This window comes from Dama dama, chromosome X (genome assembly GCF_033118175.1).
Source record: "Dama dama isolate Ldn47 chromosome X, ASM3311817v1, whole genome shotgun sequence".
NCBI classification, from domain to species: Eukaryota; Metazoa; Chordata; class Mammalia; order Artiodactyla; family Cervidae; genus Dama; species Dama dama.
This window is the reverse complement of record NC_083714.1, coordinates 23,137,231-23,164,508: the sequence shown is the minus strand read 5'-3', so window position 1 is coordinate 23,164,508 and position 27,278 is coordinate 23,137,231.

Sequence of the window (27,278 nt, the reverse complement as noted above, 5' to 3'; positions counted from 1 at the left end):
CTAGTTAAAAAAAAAACTGTATATACCTTTACATACATCCTGTACTAAAGATTTGTCAGCTTCTGGAAATCATATGTTGATGTGTAAGTGAAAAGAATGCATGGACCTTCAAGATACAGGGCCCCATACCGCTGGTCTGGATTGTGAAGTGGCAGTGGTCCCTGGCAATGGGCAGATCAAGAAAAGAAACCAGGGTGCTGAGTGGTTGACCATGTGAATGTTGAAGTGACTGAGAATGATGGGAGAAGTTGGGACAAAGAGGACAGATAGTTCAGAACAAAAGCCTATATGGGGTTCTCAAGGCAAGAATACAGAAGTGGTTTACATTTCCTTTTCCAGTGGACCACTTTTTGTCAGAACTCTCCACCATGACCTATCCATCTTGGGTGGCCCTACATGGCATGGCTCATAGTTTCATTGAATTAGACAAGGCTGTGGTCCATGTGATCATAGCAAAGTAATGCTCAAAATTTTCCAAGCCAGGCTTCAACAGTACATGAACCATGAACTTCCAGATGTTCAAGCTGGAGTTAGAAAAGGCAGAGAAACGAGAGATCAAATTGCCAACATCCGTTGGATCATCAAAAAAGCAAGAGACCGCCAGAAAAGCATCTACTTATGCTTTATTGATTATACCAAAGCCTTTGACTGTGTGGATCACAACAAACTGTGGAAAATTCTTCAAGAGATGGGAATACCAGACCATCTGACCTGCCTCTTGAGAAATCTGTATGCAGGTCAGGAAGCAACAGTTAGAACTGGACATGGAACAACAGACTGGTTCCAAATTGGAAAAGGAGTACGTCAAGGCTGTATATTGTCACCCTGCTTATTTAACTTCTATGCAGAGTACATCATGAGAAACACTGGGCTGGATGAAGCACAAGCTGGAATCAAGATTGCTGGGAGAAATATCAATAACCTCAGATATGCAGATGACACCACCCTTATGGCAGAAAGTGAAGAAGAACTAAAGAGCCTCTTGATGAAAATGAAAGAGGAGAGTGAAAAAGTTGGCTTAAAACTCAACATTCAGAAAACTAAGATCATGGCATCTGGACTTCATGGCAAATAGATGGAGAAAGAATGGTGACAGTTAGAAACTTTACTTTTTTGGGCTCCAAAATCACTGCAGATGGTGACTGCAGCCATGAAATTAAAAGATACTTGATCCTTGAAAGAAAAGTTATGACCAACCTAGACAGCATATTAAAAAGCAGAGACATTACTATGCCAACAAATGTCCAGCTAGTCAAAGCTACGGTTTTTTCAGTAGTCATGGATGGATGTGAGAGTTGGACTATAAAGAAAGCTGAGCACCAAAGAATTTATGCTTTTGAACTGTGGTGTTGGAGAAGACTTTATTGTAGGTAACATTTAAGAGTTAAAATAAAGACCCTGATGCTGGGAAAGATTGAAGGCAGCAGGAGAAGGAGACAACAGAGGATGAGATGGTTGGATGGCATCACCGACTCGATGGACATGAGTTTGAGCAAGTCTGACAGTTGGTGATGGACAGGGGAGCCTGGCGTGCTGCAGTCCATGGGGTCACAAAGAGTCAGACACGACTGAGTGGCTGAACTGAACTGAACTGAAAGCCTATATGAATGAGGGCAATCACCAGGAAGGTGACAGAAGACTACCACCAGGGTGGGGAGAGGGTGAAATAACAAGAAGGTGTGAAAGGAGGAGGAGCCAGAGACTTCTCAAGAGTAGGAGGAACAAAAATCAGAAAGTGGCCTTGGGGTGCAAGGAGAGTTCCAGCTCTATCACTTGGCACTCTCTTAGGCATTTAGCTATGGGGAGATGAGAGAATAAACAGCCTGTGCTTTAGAGGCGTTATCAGACAGTGAAAGATTCAATTATATTAGGATGTGGAGGGAACGTCCTGAGGAGCAGTTCTAGGTTATTGGGACCTGTTGTTGTTTAGTCACTAAGTCGTGTCTGAATCTGTGCGACCCCATGGGCTGTGGTCTGCCAGGCTCCTCTGTCCATGGGATTCTCCAGGTAAGAATACTGGAGTGGGTTGCCATTTCCTCCTCCAGGAGATCTTCCCCACCCACGAATCAAACCTGCATCTCCTGCATTGGCAGGCAGGTTCTTTACCATTGAGCCACCAGAGAAGCCCCTCCTTGGACTTGGCCCATCACAGACTGGAAGTTTTAACCTTAATCCAATCCTAACATCCACTTAACCGTCATCTTCACCCTAACCTGCTGGTGAGATTCAGCTGTTGTCATGGAGTGTGTTCCTTTACTTCTAGAACTGCTGGATTGCTTCTTGGCCTTTTGGCTAAGATCAAGTGTAAATCAGCTGGTGCTGGCAACAGCAATGAAAATAGCAGCAACTGGCTACAATGAGCATTGTAGCCCTTTGCCCTTAGGGCACTAGTAGTGGTTTTCAGTGTCTCTCTGGATGTTCTTCAAGATTGAGCCTGAAGGCCTGGTTGGAGGGTCACAGGGCTCAGCTCCTGCAAATTTGGCATAAACAGTTCTGGTGTTAAGTGTCTTCAACCAGAGTCTAGCCACATCTCCCACAGTATTGCCATGCTACTGCTATTTTTCATGTAATTTGCATGAAGTTTGTTGCATTTCAAAGATGTCAAAGGGAAAAACTGACTAGTCAGCCAGATTTCACAGGACAGTAGTACCTTGGTAGGGGGTCCCTGCTATCTATTCCTTAGCTTTGTGGATCCAGAAATTAGGTGTTATCAGTGTACCCTGTGGTAAGCTCCTTCCAGGGGGCTGACTCTTTTTAAAAAATTATTTATTTTTGGTTGTGCTGGGTCTTTGTTGCTGTGTGCAGGCTTTTCTCTAGTTGCAGCGAGCAAGGGTTACTCTCTAGTTGAGGTGCGAGGGCTTCTCATTGTGGTGGCTTCTCTTGTTTCAGAGCAGGGACTCTAGGGCAGGCAGGCTCAGTAGTCGTGGAGTGTGTGTTCAGCAGTTGCAGCTCGTGGGCTCTAAAGCTCAGGCTCAATAGTTGTAACAGGCTTAGTTGCCCTGAGGCAAGTGGAATTTTCCTGGACCAGGGATTGAACCCTCATTTCCTGCATTGGCAGGTGGCTTCTTAACCACTGGACCACCAGGGAAGTCCCCGGGGACTGACTCTTGATAACTACTGGTCACTCCTTCTCAGTCTCCTTTGCTGGTTCTTCTTCATCTCCACAGTCTCTAAATATTGGAGTGCTCTAGGCTCAGTCCTTGAGTCTCTTCTCTGTTAAACTAATTTCCATGGTGATCTCATCTAGTCTTGTGGCTTTAAATACCATTTCTGTCCTGATGACTCTCAAATAGGTATCTCCAGCTTGGAATCCCCCCTTGAACTCTATATTCTCATAGCCCAATGCCTCTTTAATAGCTCTACTTGGACATCTAATGGGCATCTCAAGCCTATAAACGAAACCCCTGGTCTTCCCCACCAAATCCGTTCCTCCCCTTGTTGTCCCCATGTCATTAAATGGAAACTTTTTGTTGTTGTTTTATTTTGTAACTCAGGCTAAAAATCTTATATCTGACACTCACTTTTCTCTTTAAAATTTATTCTCTCTCCCTTCCATTATTGGAATTTCCTCCTAACAGGCCCACCACTGTCCCCTTCCCTGCTTTCTTTCTTTTTTTTTTTTTTTTGTATAGTGTTTTTTATTTTTTTATTTTATTTTTTTCCATTTATTTTTATTAGTTGGAGGCTAATTACTTTACAATATTGTAGTGGTTTTTGCCATACATTGACATGAATCAGCCATGGATTTACATGTATTCCCCATCCCGATCCCCCCTCCCACCTCCCTCTCCACCCGATCCCTCTGGGTCTTCCCATTGCACCAGCCCCGAGCACTTGTCTCATGCATCCAACCTGGGCTGGTGATCTGTTTCACCCTTGATTATATACATGTTTCCATGCTGTTCTCTCTAAACATCCCACCCCCGCCTTCTCCCACAGAGTCCAAAAGTCTGTTCTGTACATCTGTGTCTCTTTTTCTGTTTTGCATATAGGGTTATCGTTACCATCTTTCTAAATTCCATATATATGCGTTAGTATACTGTATTGGTCTTTATCTTTCTGGCTTACTCCACTCTGTATAATGGGCTCCACTTTCATCCATCTCATTAGAACTGATTCAAATGAATTCTTTTTAATGGCTGAGTAATATTCCATGGTGTATATGTACCACAGCTTTCTTATCCATTCATCTGCTGATGGACATCTAGGTTGCTTCCATGTCCTGGCTATTATAAACAGTGCTGCAATGAACATTGGGGTGCACCTGTCTCTTTCAGATCTGGTTTCCTTGGTGTGTATGCCCAGGAGTGGTATTGCTGGGCCATATGGCAGTTCTATTTCCAGTTTTTAAAGAAATCTCCACACTGTTCTCCATAGCGGCTGTACTAGTTTGCATTCCCACTAACAGTGTAAGAGGGTTCACTTTTCTCCACACCCTCTTCAGCATTTATTGCTTGAAGACATTTGGATAGTAGCCATCCTGACTGGCATGTAATGGTACCTCATTGTGGTTTTACAGCAGGATCCTCTATGACCAACCTCCCAGAATATTGGAAATAAAAGCAAAAATAAACAAATGGGGCCTAATTAAACTTAAAAGCTTTTGCACAACAAAGGAAACTATAAGCAAGGTGAAAAGACAGCCCTCAGATTGGGAGAAAATAATAGCAAATGAAACAACAGACAAAGGATTAATCTCAAAAATATACAACCAACTCCTGCAGCTCAATTCCAGAAAAATAAATGACCCAATTAAAAAATGGGCCAAAGAACTAAACAGACATTTCTCCAAAGAAGACATACAGATGGCTAACAAACACATGAAAAGATGCTCAAAATCACTCATTATCAGAGAAATGCAAATCAAAACCCTGCTTTCTTTTTGTCTATAGGGTTTATCACTATCTGACATACTATGTATTTTCCTTTAAAACCTGTCTTCCTTTAGCCCACTAGAATGTAAACTCCACGAGGGCAGGAGTTTTGTTTATTTTGTATACTTCTAAATTTGTGGCAATTAAAACAGTGTTGTGGCACAGAGTAGGTAAGTAAAGTGAAAGAAAGTGAAGTCGCTCAGTCGTGTCCGACTCTTAGCGACCCTGTGGACTGCAGCCTACCAAGCTCCTCGGTCCATGGGATTTTCCAGACAAGAGTACTGGAGTGGGTTGCCATTGCCTTCTCTGAGTATGATCGTCCCTGGCTATCAAACAACCCTGTTGCGGGGTTTGGAGCATCTTTTCTCTCAAAGATGGTTGTAATATTGGCAGCTGAGTAGAGAAAAGGACTGAAAGCCTGAGGTAAAGTTTTCAGCCCCAGGAAGGGCTGGTCCAGGACTCAGGATATGTTCCATTTTTTATTCCACCACTGAGCTGCTGTGGGGCATTAAGAAAGAGGCCTCACAATTCCTGGACCTCCTCTTCTGAAACACAGAAATTTGTCCCATTCTGTTATTAGAATGTGTCAAGGACAAGTGGGACCACTTAAAATAGGTGTCTGCTACATTCAAGGAAAGGTGGCTTTGACAAAGGTAAGTCCATGTCTCTGTTGTCCCTCTACCTTCTTCGGCTGAGGTCTGGGCTTTCTTCTTTATTGGAGTGGCCAAATCATCTCCCAGGACCTTGCTATCTGGGGGCAGAAAGTATTGACTAAAGGCTTCAAGCTTTATTCCTGCAATTGCAGCTCCTATCTGACCCCTTGAGAACAGACAGTTGGAGACAAGGGGAGATTGGGGTGGGGTAGCAGGGGGATGCTCTGTTTCACACTCTTCCAACCTGACACCACCAAGACTGGGATGGTGACAAGACCTGGACTCAGCGTGCAGAGAAGCTGAGCCCTGCGGACAAGAAGCAGATAGACTGCACCAGGCCTCTTAATGAACCCAGCACCAGCTTCAGATAAACTGTCACCACTTACCCCTCCCAGGCCTCCCTTCTCCAGGAAACACTCACTGCTTTGCATCAGCAGCGGGCTTGCAGGAGCAGGGGCCCCAGTGCCTGTTGCTCTCCAGAGAAGTTCTGGAGTCGAGACTTTCGGGAACTCTCATTAGACATGTATTTGATTTCCGTTAGCTCCAGCTGAATCCAACTCTCCAGGCCCAAAGAGGCGCTGGAAATTAGCAACTGTTGTGAAAATACATGTAAAAACCACCAAGGGAATGTTAATTTTAAAATGTGTATTCCAGGACCTCAGGAACATATTTGCAGACAAGTTCCTTAAAGAGGTAATTAAGGTAAAATGAGATCATTAGAGTGGCCCCAATTCAATATGGCTAGTGTCCTCATATGAAGAGGCGATTAGAACTTGAGAAGACCATGTGAAGACAAGGAGATGACAGCATTTACAAGCCAACAAGAGAGACTGTAGAAGAAAGTAACCCTGCCAACACTTTGATCTTTGATTTCTACTCTCCTAAATTTAAGAACTTTAATTTCTGTTGTTTAAGCAAACAAAAAACAATGTGTTTTGCTTTCTTGTATTTTTTTTTACTACTCTCTTTTCATTTCTCTTTTGAATCATAAATTCTTTCTAGCCATAGAAGAGGTATGTACATTACAAGCAGGTAAATTCTGTTTAGAAATGTTGAGAACTCCATCCCAGATAAGTTGGGTGATAGCAAAGATAAGACTAAAATCTGAAAGTCTTGCTTCTCATCAGGAATATTTCATTATAATATTTGCTCCAATAATTGCCTGATTTTATGCTTTGTTTTGGCCTTTGCAGACCTGGCCATGCAGGTTCTGAGAAATGCATCATCTCTTTGTAGGTAGTGGGACAAGCAGACTCAAGTTCATTTCTTCTCTGTTGCACGCTACTAGGATAACCCCTTGTAGTTTCTCAGCCTTGAGACCAAAGAAAGAACCTAAGAACAGCAACAGAAACATCAATGATTTATTGGGTAGGGGAATTTTACCCAAAAGGTCCTGGAGTGACAGACACCCTATCATGTGTGGCAGATGGTGGGCAGTAGGTTAGTAAGCACTCACTAAATGTTTGTTGAATATATGAGTGAATGAACCAACTCATAAGATACTGATATATCTGATATATACTGATGTATCAGTATTAGCAGAATGTCTGTCTCTTAATTGGCTGTGAGAAGTATGACTGCTAAGCAGATCTGAATACTCACTTTAGATATTCAGGGTACCCTCTTCCCTTTAGGGGAGTCTTAATGGGAGACGGCAATGGCAACCCACTCCAGTACTCTTGCCTGGAATATCCCATGGACAAAGGAGCCTGGTAGGCTGCAGTCCACAGGGTCGCTAAGTCTGACACGACTTCACTTTCACTTTCACTAACGGGCTATCACATTACAGTGAGAAGTTAGGGAAATATTAGGATACTCTTTACAGGTTCAGTTCAGTTTAGTTCAGTTCAGTCCCTCAGTCATGTCCGACTCTTTGTGACCCCATGAACCGCAGCACATCAGGTCTCCTTGTCCATCACCAACTCCCGGAGTTTACCCAAACTCATGTCCATTGAGTCAGTGATGCCATCTAACCATCTAACCCTCTGTCATCCCCTTCTCCTCCTGCCTTCAATCTTTCCCAACATCAGGGTCTTTTCAAATGAGTCAGCTCTTCGCATCAGGTGGCCAAAATACTGGAGTTTCAGCTTTAACGTCAGTCCTTCCAATGAACACCCAGGAAAGATTTCCCTTAGGATGGACTGGTTGGATCTCCTTGCAGTCCAAGGGACTCTCAAGAGTCTTCTCCAACACCGCAGTTCAAAAGCATCAATTCTTCTGCGCTCAGCCCTTTTTATAGTCCAACTCTCACATCCATACGTGACCACTGGAAAAACCATAGCCTTGACTAGATGGACCTTTGTTGACAAAGTAATGTCTCTGCTTTTTAATATGCTGTATAGGTTGGTCATAACTTTCCTTCCAAGGAGTAAGCATCTTTTAATTTCATGGTTGCAGTCACCATCTGCAGTGATTTTGGAGCCCAGAAAAATAAAGTCAGCCACTGTTTCCACTGTTTCCCCATCTATTTGCCATGAAGTGTTGGGACCGGATGCCATGATCTTAGTTTTCTGAATGTTGAGCTTTAAGCCAACTTTTTCACTCTCCTCTTTCACTTTCATCAAGAGGCTCTTTAGTTCTTCTTCACTTTCTGCCATAAAGGTGGTGTCATCTGCATATCTGAGGTTATTGATATTTCTCCCAGCAATCTTGATTCCAGCTTGTGCTTCATCCAGCCCAGTGTTTCTCATGATGTACTCTGCATATAGGTTAAATAAGCAGGGTGACAATATACAGCCTTCATGTACTCCTTTCCCAATTTGGAACCAGTCTGTTGTTCCATGTCCAGTTCTAACTGTTGCTTCCTGACCTGCAAACAGGTTTCTCAAGAGGCAGGTCAAGTGGTCTGGTATTCCCATCTTTTTCAGAATTTTCCACAGTTTATTGTGATCCACACAGTCAAAGGCTTTGGCATAGTCAATAAAGCAGAAATAGATGTTTTTCTGGAACTCTCTTGGTTTTTTTTGATGATCCAGTGAATGTTGGCAATTTGATCTCTGGTTCCTCTACCTTTTCTAAAACCAGCTTGAACATCTGGAATTTCATGGTTCACATATTGCTAAAGCCTGGCTTGGAGAATTTTGAGCATTACTTTACTAGTGTGTGAGGTGAGTGCAATTGTGCTGTAGTTTGAGCATTCTTTGGCATTGCCTTTCTTTGGAATTGGAATGAAAACTGACCTTTTCCAGTCCTGTGGCCACTGCTGCATTTCTCAAATTTGCTGGCATATTGAGTGTAGCACTTGCATAGCATCATATTTTAGGTGTGATCAACCCATCTTCATTGTAGGAATATGCATTCCTGTTGTTGTTCAGTCACCCAGTTGTGTCCTACTCTTTGCAACCCCATAGACTGCAGCTCGCCAGGCCTTCCTGTCCTTCACCATCTCCCGGAGTTTGCCCAAGTTCATGTCCATTGCATCGGTGATGCCATCCAGCTATATGATTCTCTGATGCCCTCTTCTCCTTCTGCCCTCAGTCTTTCCCAGCATCAGGGAATTTTCCTGTGAGTTAGCTGTTTGCATCAGATGACCTAAGTATTGGAGCTTCAGCTTCAGCATCAGTCCTTCCAACAAGTATTCAGGGTTGATTTCCCTTAAGATTTACTGGTTTGATCTCCTTACTGTCCAAGGGACTTTCAGAAGTCTTCTCCAGCACCACAGTTTGAAGGCATCAATTCTTTGATGTTCTGCCTTCTTTACAGTCCAGCTCTCACAACTGTACATGACCACTGGGAAGACCATAGCCTTGACTGTATGGAACTCTGTCAACTGAGTAATGTCTCTGCTTTTCAATACACTGTCTAGGTTTGTCATAGCTTTCTTACCAAGAAGCAATCGTCTTCTGATTTCATGGCTGCAGTCAACATTTGCAGTGATCTTAGAGCCCAAGGAGAGGAAATCTGTCACTACTTCCACCTTTTCCCCTCTATTTGACATGAAGTAATGGGGCCAGATGCTATAATCTTAGTGTTTTTTTTAATATTTAGTTTTAAGCTGCCTCTTTCATTCTAGTCCTTCATCCTAATCAAGAGGCTCTTTAGTTCCTCTTTGCTTTCTGCCGTTAGAGGGATATCATCTGCATATCTGAGGTTGTTGAATGTTTCACCTGCCTATCTTGATTTCAGCTTGTAACTCATCCAGCCTGGCATTTCTCATGATGTGCTCAGTGTATAGGTTAAACATACAGGGTGACAGCAGACAGCTCTATTGTATTCCTTTCTCAATCTTTAATGAATCAGTTGTTCCATAAAGGGTTCTAACTGTTGCTTCTTGACCCACATACAGGCTTCTCAGAAGACATGTAAGATGGTGTGGTATTCCCATGTCTTTAACAGCTTTCCACAGTTCCTTATGATCCACATAGTCAAAGGCTTTAGCATAGTCAATGAAACGGAGGTAGATGCTTTTTCTGGAATTCCCTTGCTTTCTCTATAATCCAGTGAATGTTGGCGATTTGATCTCTGGTTCCTCTTCCTTTTCTAAACCCAGATTGGATGGACATCTGGAAGTTCTTGGTTCTCATAACGCTGAAACCTAGCAGCATGCAAGTTTTTAAGCCTGACTTTTACTAGCATGGGAGGTGAGTGTAATTGTCCCATGGTTGGCACATTCCTTAGTACTACCCTTCTTGGGAATTGGGATGAGCATTGACTTTTTCTAGTCCTGTGGCCACTGTTGGGTCTTCCAGATTTGCTGACATATTGAATGCAACACCTTGATGGCATCATCCTTTAGGATTTTGAATAGTTCTACTGGAATTCCATCACATCCACTAGCTTTATTAGCAGCAGTGCATCCTAGGGCCCACTTGTCTTCGCACTCCAGAATGTCTGGCTCTGGGTGACTGACCACACCATCATAATAATCTGGTTTATTAGGATCATTTTCATATAATTCTTCCATGTATTCTTTCCATCTCTTCTTGCTCTCCTCAGTGTCTACTAGGTCTCTACCATGTTGTCCCTTATTGTGCCCATCTTTGGCTGAAATGTTCCCTTGATATTTCCAATTTTCCTGAAGAGACCTCTAGTCTTTCCCCTTCTGTTTTTTTCTTCTGGTTTTACACACTGTTCATTGATGAAGGCCTTCTTGTCCCTCTGTTCTACTCTTTGGAACTCTGTGTTTAGTTGGATATACCTTCCCCTTTCTCCCTTGCTTTTTGCTTCTCTTCTTTCTTCAGCTATTTGTGAAGGTTCCTCAGATAACCCCTTTGCCTTCTTGCTTTTCTTTTTCTTTGGGATGGTTTTGTTCACTACCTCCTGTACAATATTACGGACCTCTGTCCATAGTTCTTCAGGCACACTGTTAACTAGCTCAAATCCCTTGAATCTATTCATTACCTCCACTGCATATTCATAGGGGATTTGATTTTGGTCATACCTGGCTGGCCTAATGGTTTTCCCCACTTTTTTTAGTTTAAGCCTGAATTTTGCTATGAGAAGGTGATGATCTGAGCCACAGTCAACTCCAGGTCTTATTTTTCCTGACTGTATACAGTTTCTCCATCTTTGGCTACAGGGAATGCAATCAATTTGATTTCAGTATTGATGATTTGGTGATGTCCATGTGTAAACTCGTCTCTTGTGTTGTTGGAAAAGTGTGTTTGCTATGATGAGTGAATTCTCTTGGCAGAATTCAGTTAGCCTTTGCCCTGCTTCATTTTGTTCTCCTAGGGCAAACTTGCCTGTTACTCCAGGTATCTCTTGACTTCCTACTTTTGCAAACCAATCCCCAGTGATGAATAGAACATGTTTATAGTGTTAGTTCTAGGAGGTCTTCTAGGTCTTCACAGAACTGATCAATTTCAGTTTCTTCAGCATCTGTGGTAAGGACATAGACTTGACAAACTGAGATCATTCTGTCATTGTGGAGGTTGCACCCAAGTAGTTCATATTGGGATTCTTTTGCTTATTATGAGGTCTACTCCATTTCTTGTATGGGATTCTTGCCCACAGTAGTAGATATAATGGTCTTCTGAATTTGCCCATTCCCATCCATTTTAGTTCACTGATTCCTAAAATGTTGATGTTTATTCTCAATGTCATTAAGTTAGTATAAATTTGAAGTAGAGCTAATAAGGTAATATGTATATGGAAAGTACTAGTGTAGTCACTAAGAAAACAAAATTTAAAATATATCATTAAACCAAACCAAATGCTACACTGAAAACATTCATTTACAAACAAAGGCAATAAAGATGAAAAGAAGGAACAAAAAAACATGAATTTTAGGAAAAACAAAAAGTAAAACTGCAGTGATAAATTTGATCATGTTAATAATGATATAAAGTATGAATGAATTAAACAATCTTATAAAAAAGCAGACATTTTGAGACTAGAAGATTTAAAAAAATAAAAATCCAACTATATGATATCTATGGGAAACATCATTTAGAGTCAAAGATATAGATTCTAAGTGAACTAACTGAAAAATATACATCATGCAAACATCAACCAAAGAGAGAATTGGCTATACTGTACTAATGTCAACCAAAAAGGATTTTTATTAAAAACTGTTGCTAGGGATAAAGAAGGACATTTTTTAGTGATTAAAAGGGGACCCTATTAGGAAGACATAACAATTATATGCACCTAACAAGACAATCCAAAAATGCATGGAGGAAAAGAAGATGATAGAATTGAAGAGAGAAATAGACAATTCAACAATAATTGTTAGACTTTAATAATTCACTTTCAATAAAGGATAGAAAGACTAGGCAGGTGATCAACTATGAATAGAAAACTTGAATGCTTATTATATAAACCAGCTGGACCTGACAGACATCTATAGTGCAATCTATCCAATGGAGGATATGCATTCTTCTTAAGAGTGCATGAAAGATTCTCCAGGACAACCTATATGCTAGTACATAAGACAAACCTAAACAAATATTAAACGGTTCAAATCATATCAAGTACATCCTCTAAATATAATGAAGTTAGAAAACAAAAAAATTTGAGGAACAAATATGTGAAAATTAAGCAACATACTCTGAAATAATCAAAGGGTCAGAGAAAGAACCACAAGAGAAGGTAGAAAATACAGTTGACCCTTGGACAATGCAAGGCTTAGGGCACCAACCTTTTCTGCCATTGAAAATTCATATATAAGTTATAGTTGGCCCTCCATCTATGTGGTTCTTCCACATCCGTGATTTCACCTCTGCAGATTCAATCAGCTGCAGATTGTATAGTGCTGTAGCATTTACTATTGAAAAAAATCTTTGTATAAGTAGACCAGCACAGTTCACACTCCTGTTGTTCAAGGGTCAACTGTACTTTGAGAAGAATGAAAATAAAAACACACCACACCTAAGTTAGTGGATGTAGCAAACTAAATTCAAATTAAGCAGACATAGTAAACAATATATATTAGAGCAAAATAGATGAAATAGAGAGTAGAAAAGCCACAGAGATAATCAACAAATGAAAATTTGGTTATTTAGAAAGGTAAATAAATTGATACAACTTTATTGATAATGATCAACAAAGGAAGAAAGCTCAAATTACTAAAATTAGGAATGAAAAAGGAAAATTTTCTACCAACTTTTGAGAAATAAATATAATTATAAGAGAGTATCATGGCACAAATCAGAAAATTTAGATGAAATGGACAAATTTATAGAAATGTACAAATGACTGAAATTGACTCAAGAAGAAGTTAAACATCTGAATAGCAGAGAGATAGAATTAGTAATTTTTAAACTTCTTGCCCAACCCACCTCACAAAAGCACCCCCATCCTACCTAGACCCAGATAGCCTCCTTGGTGAATTCTACCAAATATTTAAACAAAAAGGCATGCCAATTCTCCACACATGCATTATAAATGTATCCATAGAAGTGGAAAGGAACATTTCCCAGCTCATTCTGTGAGGCAGTATTACTCGGATGCCAAGACTAGAGATCAGTTATTTTGTAGAATTCGCCTCAATTTTGGTTCATCCTGTATTTGCTCATGATGAATTTCATGTTTTGTATCTTTGACAGAAAAATAATGGAAATGATACTGTGTCCATATCATCTCATTCTATCAGGTGGTTCATGATTTCAATGTGTCCCAATATTGATGATGTTCACTTGGATCACTTGATTAAAGTGGTTGCTGTCAAGCTTCTCCACTGTCAAGTTACTCTTCCCTATCTTGTAATTGAAACATTTTTTGTTTTTTAAAGTATGTAAATATTTTATTCCTCATCACACTTTAGATTTATTAATTTATATGTATTTTATTAATAGTTTCTTATTTTGCTAAATGAATCATGATGTGTCACTATCATTTATTTTGTTGTTCACATTATTCCAGTCTTGGACCATGGGAACCTCTTTAAGCTGGCCTCTCTGTCCTTTTGACATCTCCCCATCATTTTTTGAACAATTTGATGTTTTTGGTATAAGATATTCCAGGCTCATCTTGTACTTTCCCTGCCCTAGCCATGGAATTAACAATTTCTACAAGAAGTCCCAAATATTTTTAGTGGAAAGTGGAATTTGGAGTCCAATATATGAACTCTATATGTATTCATTATTTTCCAGTTCCTCTCATTGGACAGAGTCTTGGAAGTGTACATGTGCGTGTGCATACCTGTGTGTTTATCCTCCCTACAAAGAAAGCTCAGGCTCTGACCTCACAAAGTGCTGGATTGTCCTCATGTGAATGCCTCTTTCAACATATTCAGACTCTGACACGCACTCCAGGCAACGCTTTTATGAACATACCCCCTTTACCCTGCTTGGGCTTTGATACTCTGCACTGGGACACCCTCATATGCAGATACTCTCCTTGTTCCACTCGGCCTCTAACTGCCCACGTGGAGCCGGCCCACCTCCATGCATGGATGCCCTCCTCACCTTGCTTGGCCTCTGACTTCCTGCACAAATCTGCCTCCTCTTTGTGGATTTCCTCTTCTCCGGACTTAGGCCTTTACTCTGCATGCCTGGCCAGCCTCCTATTTAATATCCTCCAGACTAAACTGACTCTCATGGCAAGCTGCTCTTCTCTGTGGCTACCTCTTAATCCCACTTTGGCACTGACTGCCCGCGACACTTCTAGCATGAATATCCTATTTTCCCTGCTCAGGTATGACATCTCATACTACACACCTCCCCTCCCTGCTCTTGTGGATCTTACCACTTCACCCTTTATGAGTTCTGACTTCCCATACTAGGCTACTCTGATTGCATGGATATCCTCTCCACCCCTCCTTCACCTCTAACATCTCACCCTGGCCCACTATGGCTCCATGCCCCCCTGTCATGGATGCCTGTCTGGATTGATCTCCTCTAATTGCTTTATGATGACTTACTCAACAAGAGACAGTAGGAGAAGGGGGGGTGTCTTGAATTTAATTTTGAAGGACAAGTGGGCATTGCCAATCAAAGATAGATAAAGCACATTTCAGGTAGGGAACTTATATGTGAATTATGGGATATATAAAAAGAATTCTTCAAGTTTATACTTTTTCCAGAAGGTCGCTATGTAATTGAATCACAATTTGTTGAACAAACTTTCTTCTCCCAGTGTCAAATGACACCGTCTACCTTTATCATATTCTTAATGTGTATGTGTGTCCATTTGGGCTACTATAACAAAGTACCAGGCACAGAAGGGCTCGTGAACAACAGAAATTTACTTCTCACAGTTCTGAAGGCTAGAGGTACAAGATCAGGTACCAGAATGGCCAGATGAAGGCCCTTTTCTGAGTTGCAGACTTCTCTCCTATAGGAAGTCTCCTGCATATGAATGAGTTCCATTTTGAAAGTGTGCTTGTAAGCCCAATTTGTACGTAAGTCCAAAAAAGTTAGCCTTAGTACTCAACTAACAGAATTGGCTATATACTACGGCTTTTACACTTGCTGGGACATCCTGGGCTAGAAATAGAGACTGTGCTAATGTACTCTGTGCAGTACTGTGTGCAACCACTTGTAGAGGATGCATGCATGTGACAATGTCCACCAGGCACGTGAACTAAATTGCGTGATTGGACAGGGGAATGCAAGTTCTAAGCTTTGAAAGTTTGCAATTGAAGATTCCTATGTAAGGGACTTACTGTATTCTGACATAGCAAAAGGAGCTAGGGAGCTCCGTGAGTTCTCACTGTAAGAGCATTAATCCTCATTCTTGAGGGCTCCACCCTCATGATCTAATTATCTCCCAAAGGCCCACCTTCTAATATCATCACACTGGACATTAGGTTTTCAGCATGAATTTTGGGGGAAACACATTCAGACAAGAGCTCTGTGTGTATGTGTGTGTGTGTGTGTAGTTGAGTTGATTTCTGTACTCTCTTCTTACCTAGTGAACGCTAAGTCTAACCATGTACCAGTACTAGTCATATACCAGTACTTCGCTATGTAACTATGTAGTCTTAACCATATGCTTTAAAAGCTAGTAAGGACTGCCTTCCATGCTCATTAGTCTTCTTTTTCAGAAATGTCCCGCCTCTTGTTACATGTATATTTTTCCACATATATTTTAGAATTAGCTTATTTCCCACACCAATCATATTAGTATTTTTGTTGAGATCTTATCACAATTATAGAATAATTTGAGGAAAATTGATATCTGTATAAAATTTTTCATACCCCCCCAAAATAGATATCTTTCCATTTTGTTGGACATTACATCGTGTTTTTCAGTAGCACTTCAGAATTTTCTTAAAATAGCTATTGCATATTTCTTTTAAAATATATTCTTAAATAATTATCTGTTTGTAGCTATTATAAATGGTGTCTTCCATTATAAATGTAATTGGTTGTTAGTGTATAGGAACACTGTTTCATATATTTTTGATCCAGCCATCTAGCTCAATTCCCTTAAGGTACAGCTGTCCCTTGATATCTGTGGGAGATTAGTTCTAGGACACCACTGCCAACCATCAGATACCCAAATCCACAGATGCTCAAGTCCCTTATAAAAAGTAGTGTAGCATTTTAGTGTTTACATATAAACTACACACGTCTTCCCATATACTTTAAATCATCTCTAGATTACTTATAATAACTAATACAATGTAAATGATTTATAAATAGTTGTAAATACAATGTAAATGCTATGTAAGTAGTTGCCAGCACATGGTAAATTTGAATTTTGCTTTTTGGAACTTTCTGGAGTTTTTAAAATAAATATTTTAAATCCAGAGTTCGTTGAATCCTTGGGTGTGAAACCCATGGATAGGAAAGCCTGGCTGTATATAGTACTTTTCTCTTGGAGTCTCCAGATATATAATTATGTCATCAGCAAATAATGTTAATGTTGCCTCTATTGCTCTATGTTTTAAAAATAAACTTTAAAAAATCTTAGAACAATTTTAGATTTACAAAAAAGCAAAGGTAGTTTCCATATATCAGAAAGTTCCTAAAAATCACACATATTGCTATTAACTAGAGTGCTTACTATATTTCTAAGATTTTTTTCTACTAAGATTTTCTTTGTACCCAATGTCCTTTTTCTGTTCCAGGAACCCATCCCAGATCCCACATTGCATGTAGTAGCCATGTCTCTTGAGGCTGTTCTTGGATGTGACGATTTCTCAGACTTCCCTTATTTTTTATGACCTTGATAGTTTTGAGGAGTACTAGTCAAGTATTTTATAAAATGTTCCTCAACTTGGATTTGTCTGATGTTTTTCCTATTAGCCTGGGACTATGGATCTGGGGGGAGGAAGACTGCAGAGGTGGAGTGTCCCTTTCATCGTGTGATACTGTCAACATGCCTTATACCTGTTAATGATGTTGACCACCTGGCTGAAGTAGTGTTTGTCAGGTTATTCCACTGTCAAGTTACTCTTTTTCTCTCTTTCCATATTGTTGTATTTTTTTGGAAGGAAGTCACTATGTGTAACTCACTCTTAAGGAATAGGGAGTTATATACTCCATCTCCCTGAGAGCAAAATTACCTGTGTCACCTATCTGAAATTCTTCTGCATGGAAAATTGGTCTATTCTCTCACATGTATCCAATTGTTTATTTATATCAGTTTTGACCCATAGATATTTATTTTTTACTTTGGGGTATAGTACCAAAAGGTTACTTACTTAATTTATTACTTTGCTCATCTTGTTACAGCTTTGGCCATTGGGAGCTCATTCCTGTCTTCTTTGATGTAACCCCATTACCAAGGGGCTTTTTTATTTTTAGCACTTCCTTTTTGACACAATAAGATCCTCCAGGCTCCAATATTTCCTCTCTGAGCCCTACAATCAGTAATTTCTCCAAGAAGCCTGGTTCCTTTATTGGAAAATGGTATAAGGAACCAAGATCTGTGCTTATTTCTACGTTTGTTTCTTTCAGATTTTGGGAGAATCATTTCTCTGAGACCCTTTCAGCTAATAAGACAAAGAAATATATGTATGTATACTCATGTGCCATTTATTTAACTGTTCAATTCAAGTATACGTGTATAAATGTATCAGGATTGTTAACCTATACCCATACTAAAAAGAACACTATCAACTAGATTACAGTGCTTTTATCTTTTGCTTTTAGTCTTGCAAACTAGATTTCTAAAGTTATTTAAGTCAGGGAATCTTAGTGAGGTGGTTTCATACAGTTGTAATGTAATTAGATTGTTTAGTCAAATTCTGCATTCCATTCTTGATGTCAAAATGTTTTTTTAATATGCATACATTGATTCACTTTTTGTGCTGTAAGGTTCTATGGGTTTTGACAAACATGTAGTGTCATGTATTTACCATAACATCATACAGAATAGTTTCACTGCCCTAAAACATCCTCTATGCCTGGAGAAGTATTCTTGCCTGGGAAATCCCAAGGACAGAGGAGCCTGGAGGGCTACAGTCCATGGGGTCTTAAAGAGTCAAACATGACTTAGCGACTGAGCACAGTCATTTTTAGGAACAGTGTAGGCCACACAAAATACATCAGTGGCTCCTAGATTGTGGCCTCTGGTTTAATATCTTTCTTTCCCACTTGGCTGTCTGCTCCACAGGGGCACATGCCCATGGGTCTGCTCTGCTTAGCACAGTGTCTGGATTTAACAAATGGGAAAATAAAAATAGAAGACTGAACCACCCTCCCAGTAGAGCATCAGGTTCAGAAAGAATACACTGGCTAGGAGATGTCATTCTGTCACTCCCCACCTCTTTTTCAATTGCCCGCTGGAAATGTCACCATTTCCCTTTAGGCCCTACTCCCAGTTGACCCCGGCAAGCCTCCTTCTCCTCTGCCCTCAAGTCATCACAATGGCCACACGGGTTCTGGCTGGGGCGGGGCCCTCTATGTTGTTACCAAGGGCCCAACCCTGCTTGGTCCTCAGTCTCCCAGGTACTAGGGCAGACCAGCACACCAGGGGCCATTTCCTCTTGGCTCATCATGTGGCCCCTCAAATGGTTCCTGTGCTTAACCATGGGTGTTACCTGTGTTGTTTACTTCTCAAAGAAAGCCAAAGAACTCCAGGGGAAGGTGCTCTGTGAAGGACACTTTATAATTTGGCAGAGCTTCCCTGGTGGCTCAGAGGTTAAAGCGTCTGCCTGCAATGCGGGAGACCTGGGTTCAATCCCTGGGTCGGGAAGATCCCCTGGAGAAGGAAATGGCAACCCACTCCAGTATTCTTGCTTGGAGAATCCCATGGATGGAGGAGCCTGGTAGGCTACCAGTCCACGGGGTCGCAAAGAGTCGGACACGACTGAGCAACTTCACTTCACCAGAGTATGCCCAAGACTGGCTTGAGATCACATTGCTCTGGCTTTTCTTCATTATGCTGATGTACGTGACAGTGAAGTTGGCAGGAGAGAGTGGCGAGAGTAATGTGCAGACTCCTCCTTCCCATCAGGGCGATTCATTTGGCTCTCCGAGAAAGAAAAAGAAAAAGCCTTCCCCCGACAAAGACTATATGTTCGATACCTTAACCCTGCTCAAGATGGACCTTGTGAAATTTGTGTCCAGGGTGCATAATCTATAACTCACCATGGCAACCGGAGATAACCTCAACCCTCCCAATGTTGAGGTTCCTGCAGACGCACACAGTAACATTACAGTATATGAGCTATGGAGCAATGAAGACTCTGATTGAGTGGATTTGTGTGTCAAAGTAGGAGAGGAATTGTTGAGCATTGACATACTGTATCCAAACTAATAAAACTATTCTGAAGCGAAAGAAAAAAGTCTCTGATATTTTTTATTTGCTCTAAGTTTTACCTTTTCCAGAATGTCATATAATTGGCATCATGCAGTGTATAACCTTTTCCAGACTAGCTTATTTACTTAATAACATTCATTCAGGTTTCATACATTTCTTTTTGTGATCTGATAGCTCATTTCTTTTTATTCTTGAATAATATTCTGTTATATTGATGTACCATAGTTTGTTTATCCATTCAGCTATTAAAGGACATTTCCTCCACCCAGCTCATCCATAGGACAGAAACTCTACTCCAGACATTGTAAGCTGAGAATACTAGCCTCAATAATCTTCAAACCAGGTTTCCTGTAGAGCTGAGATTCCATACTGGGAGAGACAAACCAAGAAGACCAGCAATGCCCCATCTCCTCCTGCCCCCTAGCCTAGAGTCTTGCTTTTATGGGAATGGCATTGATAGAATAAAAGTTCCTGTCCCATCTCTGGAGTAGTAGCACAGAGATTCTGCAGAGGGTGAGAGTCAGGCCATACGAACAGAGGTGCGGAGCTCTCCTGAAGAGACTAACTTTATTTGGAATAGAGACTGAGGACGTTCAAGTTTAAGGATGCTGTAAAGAAGTGCAGGTTTTGCCGCTGAGCAAACAATAAAAAAAGTGGAAGAGGAGATGGAACTGTATAGGAGTAAGATTTCCATATCTCACTGTCATTGTTGTTGTTCAGTTACCCAGTCATCTCTGACTCTTTGCGACCACATGGACTACAGCACACCAGGCCTCCCTGTCGCTCACCATCTCCTGGAGTTTGCCCAAGTTCATGTCCGTGTTCATGGCATCAGTGATGTCATCCAGCCATCTCATCCTCTGACACCCTCTTCTTCTGCCCTCAATCTTTCCCAGCATCAGGGACTTTTCCAATGAGTCGGCTGTTTGCATCAGATTACCAAAATACTGGAGCTTCAGCATCATCATCAGTCCTTCCAGTGAATATTCAGGGTTGATCTTCCTTAAGATTGATTGGTTTGATCTTGTTATCCAAGGGACTTTCAGAAGTCTTCTCCAGCACACAGTTCGAAGGCATCAACTCTTTGGCCTTCCTATAACACCATAATATTCATGGAAGGTGCTTTGGAATCACCCATGCATTGGGCTCTTTGGCTCTCTTTTTTCTAGTTTCCATGTAGAGGAAACAAAGGTAACTTCTAAATTTTGGACTTATAAATGGATAGAGGGGCTTCCCTGGTGGTCCAGTGGTAAAGAATCTGCATACCAAAGCAGGAGATGCAGGAGACCTGGGTTCGATCCCTGGGTTGGGAAGATCCTCTGGAGTAGGAAATGGCAACCCACTCCAGTATTTTTGCCTGGAAAATTCCATGGACAGAGGAGTCTGGTGGGCTGCATATAGTCCATGGGGTCACAAAGAGTTGGACACTGAGCACATTTGCAAGGAAGGAGGAAATGGGTAGATAGTGAGGCAATTAACAGAGATAGGGAAGGATATCATGAGAATAATTTAGACTAGAATTAATGTATAAGGATATAGTATGAAGGATGTTAAAGTGAGAAGGGAAAGTGTTAGTCGCTCAGTTGTGTCCGACTCTTTGCAACCCCATGAACTGTAGCCCACCAGGCTCCTCTGTTCATGGAATTCTCCAGGCAAGAATACTGGAGTGGGTAGCCATTCCCTTCTCCAGGGGATTCCTGACCCAGGGATTGAACCTGGGCCTCCTGCAATGCAGGCAGATTATCTATCCTCTGAGCTACCAGATGAAGAATGTTAAAACTGTAGTAAATCCAACTGGAGGGCTTGTTTGAGTATTCAAACTGTTACACCAAAAGCAAAGTCTACTATGGCAGAGACTGTACACCAGTATTCATGTGCTCCTCTATATTTTCCTGTGGTTTTCCATTTAGCCAAGTGGGGTCATGTGGTTTGATATGACCAATGGAAGTGGATGATGGGATTGATAACTGCCACTTCAGGCCTGGCCCATACAATAGCCCTCATAATTTTTCATGTTGAAACTCTCTGATGTTGATGCAGCTGGAAGCAAAGGAATTGAGATGGCATAGCATGATGCAAAAAACCTGGATCCCTGAGTTCACCACTTCAGTTCAGTTCACTCGCTCAATTGTGTCCAACTCTTTGTGACCCCATGAACCGCAGCACACCAGGCCTCCCTGTCCATCACCAACTCCTGGAGTTCACCCAAACTTATGTCCATTGTGTCAGTGATGCCATCCAACCATCTCATCCTCTGTCGTCCCCTTCTCCTCCTGCCCTCAATCCCTCCCAGCATCAGGCTCTTTTCAAATGAGTCAGCTCTTCGCATCAGGTGGCCAAAGATTTGGAGTTTCAGCTTCAATATCAGTCCTTCCAATGAATACCCAGGACTGATCTCCTTTCACCACTTAGAGGAAACCTATCTAGATCTCATAGGACTTTGTGTGAGTGAGAAAAAAATCTCTGTATTAAGCCAGTGAAATTTCAGGGTTTGTTTATTATTACAGCAGAGTCTAATCTACCTTGACTAACATGTCTGTCTACACACCGTTATCCATAGGAATACTCTCTCCACTGGAGCTACACATGGAGATTCAAGAGAAGCACTTAACGCTTGTCAGTTAAGGATTTTTTTCCTGAGTTTTATGACTTTTGCTTAAGAAAGTCACTGACTTTCATAAGGAAAAGTCATCATTTGATTATTTGAGTTTAAAGAAAAATCTGTGTCTTTCTGGGGAAAAAAACCCCTCAATTTGAATGATTATAAGCATGGCTCAGACTGACTTTGAACAACCCAAATTTATGCTTTTATGATAAGCTTCATCATTGTGGTACCATGCAAGAGAAACCGAATGCAGTGATGGGAAAAACTGTAGCTGTAGCACATAGGCTTTTGATGGAGATTGTGAGTTTGGTATAGTAAATGATTTTCATTGTCTGAATTATCTAGCTGTGAAGTAAACTGAGGAACTTGCTGAAAATATATTGATCATAACGGAGAGACTCTTGAAATGCTTGATTAAGTGTCTCCTGCAGAATTTCTCAAAGTGGATGGCGGTGGTGAATGGTTAATTGCGTTAATTTGGGTCCTCTGGGAAGCAGCTGCTAATATGGAGTTAGGAATGCAAGATGTTAATTGGAGATAAAGCCTGTGAAAGATAAAAGGGCAGGGAACAAGACTAAGCTAACAGGCCATAATGTGGATCTAACACATATGAAAGGGTCGAGAGAGGGAGGGGAATTGGACAGTGATGCCTTAGGCTACAAGACAGATGTGACAAAGTCTTGGTCAACCCAATGGAGAGTTCTGGAGGAAAGATTGCCTGTTAGAAGAGTCCGAAGTTGGACAGAAATGGCCAGGCCCTAGTATCACCGCTATTCCAGGTTGTTGGCTGGAATCTTCCAAGGGAAAGTATGGCTCTGTCAAGAATACTGCAGCTGATCTTGGAAGATGCTGCAGTTTAAGCCTGTCAGCTAACTTCACTCCCTACAGATATATGGCAAATTCTTTCTTGAAAGGTGATCTAAACCATGCACTTCCATGCCTGCCCAGCCTTCCCTTTGCATTGCATTGATTCATTTCTCCAAACCTGCACAATGTTCCTGTGAGCCTCTATATCTGAGAGGAAACAGAGAAGAAGAGTCTAGACCGACCTTGCCTCAACTGTCTCAGGGCTTCCACTGGTTCTCATCTTCTCCCTTCTCCATTATCCATTCATATTGATTTTCTGTCTTCTGGATCTATCAATTACTAACAAAAAGATGTTGAAGTTTCGAATTCTGATAGTTGGGTATATCTATTTTTCCTTTCAGTTTGTCAGTTTTTATTTCTTTCTTTTTGGCTGAAATCTTAGTTTCCTGACCAAGGATCGAACCCATGGCCCCTGCAGTGGAAACATGGAATCCTAACCATTTGACCACCAGGGAAGTCCCTGGTTTTGTCCGTTTTGGTCTCACTTATTTTGATTCCGTGCTGTCAGGTACATATACATTAAGGATTGTTATGTCTTCCTGAGAATTGACCACTTTATCATTATGTAATGCTCCTCTTTATTCTTGATAGTATTCATTGTTCTGAAGCCTCCTTTGTCTGATAAAAATGTAGCTACCCTAGTTTTCTTTTGGTTAGTGTTTTTTTGGTATATTTCTATCTCTTTTTTTTTTTAACCTACCTGTCTTTGTAATGGGGTCTTTTTAAAATCCACTCTGACAATTTCTGTCTTCTAATTGGTGCATTTAGACCATTTATGTTTAAAGTGATTATTGATATAGTTAGATTAATATCTATCACCTTTCTTTTTTTTTAAATGTTTTATTTTATTTAATTTTTTAAAATTAGTTGCAGGCTAATTACTTCACAACATTTCAGTGGGTTTTGTCATACATTGATATGAATCAGCCATAGATTTACACGTATTCCCCATCCCGATCCCCCCTCCCACCTCCCTCTCCACCCGATTCCTCTGGGTCTTCCCAGTGCACCAGGCCCGAGCACTTGTCTCATGCATCCCACCTGGGCTGGTGATCTGTTTCACCATAGATAGTATACATGCTGTTCTTTTGAAACATCCCACCCTCACCTTCTCCCACAGAGTTCAAAAGTCTGTTCTGTATTTCTGTGTCTCTTTTTCTGTTTTGTATATAGGGTTATCGTTACCATCTTTCTAAATTCCATATATATGTGTTAGTATGCTGTAATGTTCTTTATCTTTCTGGCTTACTTCACTCTGTATAATGGGCTCCAGTTTCATCCATCTCATTAGAACTGATTCAAATGAATTCTTTTTAACGGCTGAGTAATATTCCATTGTGTATATGTACCACAGCTTTCTTATCCATTCGTCTGCTGATGGGCATCTAGGTTGCTTCCATGTCCTGGCTATTATAAACAGTGCTGCAATGAACATTGGGGTGCACGTGTCTCTTTCAGATCTGGTTTCCTCGGTGTGTATGCCCAGAAGTGGGATTGCTGGGTCATATGGCAGTTCTATTTCCAGTTTTTTAAGAAATCTCCACACTGTTCTCCACAGTGGCTGTACTAGTTTGCATTCCCACCAACAGTGTAAGAGGGTTCCCTTTTCTCCACACCCTCTCCAGCATTTATTGCTTGTAGACTTTTGGATAGCAGCCATCCTGACTGATGTCTAATGGTACCTCATTGTGGCATTGATTTGCATTTCTCTGATAATGAGTGATGTTGAGCATCTTTTCATGTGTTTGTTAGCCATCTGTATGTCTTCTTTGGAGAAATGTCTGTTTAGTTCTTTGGCCCATTTTTTGATTGGGTCATTTATTTTTTTGGAATTGAGCTTCAGGAGTTGCTTGTATATTTTTGAGATTAATCCTTTGTGTGTTTCTTCATTTGCTATTATTTTCTCCCAATCTGAGGGCTGTCTTTTCACCTTACTTATAGTTTCCTTTGTAGTGCAAAAGCTTTTAAGTTTCATTAGGTCCCATTTGTTTAGTTTTGCTTTTATTTCCAATATTCTGGGAGGTGGATCATAGAGGATCTTGCTGTGATTTATGTCGGAGAGTGTTTTGCCTATGTTCTCCTCTAGGAGTTTTATAGTTTCTGGTCTTACATTTAGATCTTTAATCCATTTTGAGTTTATTTTTGTGTATGGTGTTAGAAAGTGTTTTAGTTTCATTCTTTTACAAGTGGTTGACCAGTTTTCCCAGCACCACTTGTTAAAGAGTTTGTCTTTTTTCCATTGTATATCCTTGCCTCCTTTGTCAAAGATAAGGTGTCCATAGGTTCGTGGATTTATCTCTGGGCTTTCTATTCTGTTCCATTGATCTATATTTCTGTCTTTGTGCCAGTACCATACTGTCTTGATGACTGTGGCTTTGTAGTAGAGTCTGAAGTCAGGCAGGTTGATTCCTCCAGTTCCATTCTTCTTTCTCAAGATTACTTTGGCTATTCGAGGTCTTTTGTATTTCCATACAAATTGTGAAATTCTTTGGTCTAGTTCTATGAAAAATACCGTTGGTAGCTTGATAGGGATTGCATTGAATCTATAGATTGCTTTGGGTAGAATAGCCATTTTGACAATATTGATTCTTCCAATCCATGAGCATGGTATGTTTCTCCATCTGTTTGTGTCCTCTTTGATTTCTTTCATCAGTGTTTTATAGTTTTCTATTTATAGGTCTTTTGTTTCTTTAGGTAGATATACTCCTAAGTATTTTATTCTTTTTGTTGCAATGGTGAATGGTATTGTTTCCTTAATTTCTCTTTCTGCTTTTTCATTGTTAGTATATAGGAATGCAAGGGATTTCTGTGTGTTAATTTTATATCCTGCAACTGTACTATAGTCATTGATTAGCTCTAGTAATTTTCTGGAAGAGTCTTTAGGGTTTTCTATGTAGAGGATCATGTCATCTGCAAACAGTGAGAGTTTCACTTCTTCTTTTCCTATCTGGATTCCTTTTACTTCTTTTTCTGCTCTGATTGCTGTGGCCAAAACTTCCAACACTATGTTGAATAGTAGTGGTGAGAGTGGGCACCCTTGTCTTGTTCCTGATTTCAGGGGAAATGCTTTCAATTTTTCACCATTGAGGGTGATGCTTGCTGTGGGTTTGTCATATATAGCTTTTATTATGTTGAAGTATGTTCCTTCTATTCCTGCTGTTTGGAGAGTTTTAATCATAAATGAGTGTTGAATTTTGTCAAAGGCTTTCACCTTTCTAACTGTTATCTATTTGTTGCATTTGTTCTGTTTCCTCCCCAACCTCATTTTCTGTCTTCTATGATTTTAATTGAGCTTTTTATGTGATTCCATTTTATTTTCTTTCTTAGTATACCAGTTCTAATGTGCATTTCTTCACCTTTTTACCCCTCTATTAGTTTCATGATTATAATTGTTGCCCTAGAGTTATAATATACATTTTAAACTAATATAAGTCCATCTTCAAATAATACCATATTGCCTTATGTGTAATACAGGTGGTTATATGAATAACAGAGTATTTTTGATTTATATCTCCCATCCCTCTGGTGTCCAAAGGCATTGCTGGCAGCTTATAGTTCAACGGGACTCTTGCTATGCCCCTGGTAAGAGTGTGTCCTCTGGGTACCAGTACCTCTTACACTGCAGAGCTCAAAATTATGGGGGACTGAAAACACAATGTCTCCCTGTGTGCATGTGTGCTCAGCCACTTCAGTAATAAGTCCAACTCTTTGTAACCCCATGGACTGTACACTTCAAGGCTCCTCTGTCCATGGGATTCTCCAGGCAAGAACACTGGAGTAGGTTGCTGTACCCTTCTCCAGGGGATCTTCCCCAGGGATTGATTCTGCATCTGACTGCATCTCTTGCATTGCAGGTGGATTCTTCACCCACTGAGCTACCTGGGAAGCCTAATGTCTCCCTACTAGGAGGTTATTGGGAATGACTGTGTATGTGGTCACTTCTACTTCCTTTCCTTGGTTCCTTCACCCATGTATTTTTCCTCTGGGGGTATGGAGCCTCATAAAGGTATTGGATTTAGCATTTACATTGTATACTGGAGGATGGTACCACATCCTTGTAGAGTATTGCTTCTGAGCTGGTGCTTCAGCTGCACTTTTAGCAGGCCATTCCATTGCTCTATGAGGTCAGCATCTTCTGAATGGTGTGGAAGGTAACATGCCAGGGGGTCCTGTGGTCATGGA